Source organism: Salvia splendens, chromosome 13, assembly GCF_004379255.2.
Source record: "Salvia splendens isolate huo1 chromosome 13, SspV2, whole genome shotgun sequence".
NCBI classification, from domain to species: domain Eukaryota; kingdom Viridiplantae; phylum Streptophyta; class Magnoliopsida; order Lamiales; family Lamiaceae; genus Salvia; species Salvia splendens.
Window position 1 is genome coordinate 13,979,781 of NC_056044.1, and position 939 is coordinate 13,980,719.

General features: G+C 44.9%; 1 non-coding gene across 1 annotated transcript; it reads right to left on the reverse strand.

The window, feature by feature from the left end:
• Positions 1–107, reverse strand: LOC121763143. Its single transcript, XR_006042386.1, has one exon. It is a non-coding gene; the product is annotated as a small nucleolar RNA R71 (small nucleolar RNA).
• Positions 108–939: the final 832 nt, after the last annotated feature.

The window sequence follows — 939 nt, forward strand, 5'->3', positions numbered from 1 at the left end:
AAGTTGAGAGAGGAGATCACCTCTTTCCGACAGAAGTATGATGAGTCCTTCGCAGAAGCTTGGAAGAGATTCACGGAGATGCTAAGGAAATGCCCAAGTCATGGTTTAGCTCTGGGGCATGACCTCTTGAAATTCTACAAAGGTCTCAACAATGAGGGCACGGGATTAGTCACTGCAGGCTCGGATGGGAACTTAGATGATTTGACGCATGATGAAGTGAGAGCCTTGTTCCAAAGGTTGGCCAACAATCAAAGGAATTGGCATAATACTAGAAGAGCGGCTGAGAAGGCAGCAGATACATTTGGTGCTACCAAGGATGCAGAAAGGGTGACATCAATTGAGGCTCAATTGGCGGATATAAGCACACAAATGTCTTCAATGACAAAAGCAGTGAAGTCTCTTCAACTGACTCCTCAACCTCAAGCAGTGACCTTGATTAAGTGTGGGTTGTGCCAAGGAGGACATCATACGGATCAATGTCCAAGTCTTCAAGGACCACCAGTGGAGGATGTGAACTACATTGGTAACAATCGCCAAGGGTTCAACCAAGACAACCAATACAACAATCAACAGAATTGTAGGCCTCAACAAGCAACTTGGAATCAATCTGGTCCTAGCAACACTTCGGGAACTCAATGGAGGAACAACACTCAACCTCCGGGTTATGAGAAGAAGCCATCAGTCGAGGATCAATTGGGACAGATTCTCTCTTTCATGACTAAGAGTCAAAGGGAGAATGAAAATTTCAAAGAGAAGACAGTGGAAAAATTTGGTCAAATGGAAGCTACAATGAGGAATCTCGAGACTCAGATCGGGCAGCTTGCTACAGTATCACATACAAGAATCCCGAATGCCATCCCGAGTAACAAAGTGCCTAATCCGAAAGGAAATGAACAGTGTAAGTTTGTGACTTTAAGAAGCGGTCGCGAGTTGGATTCG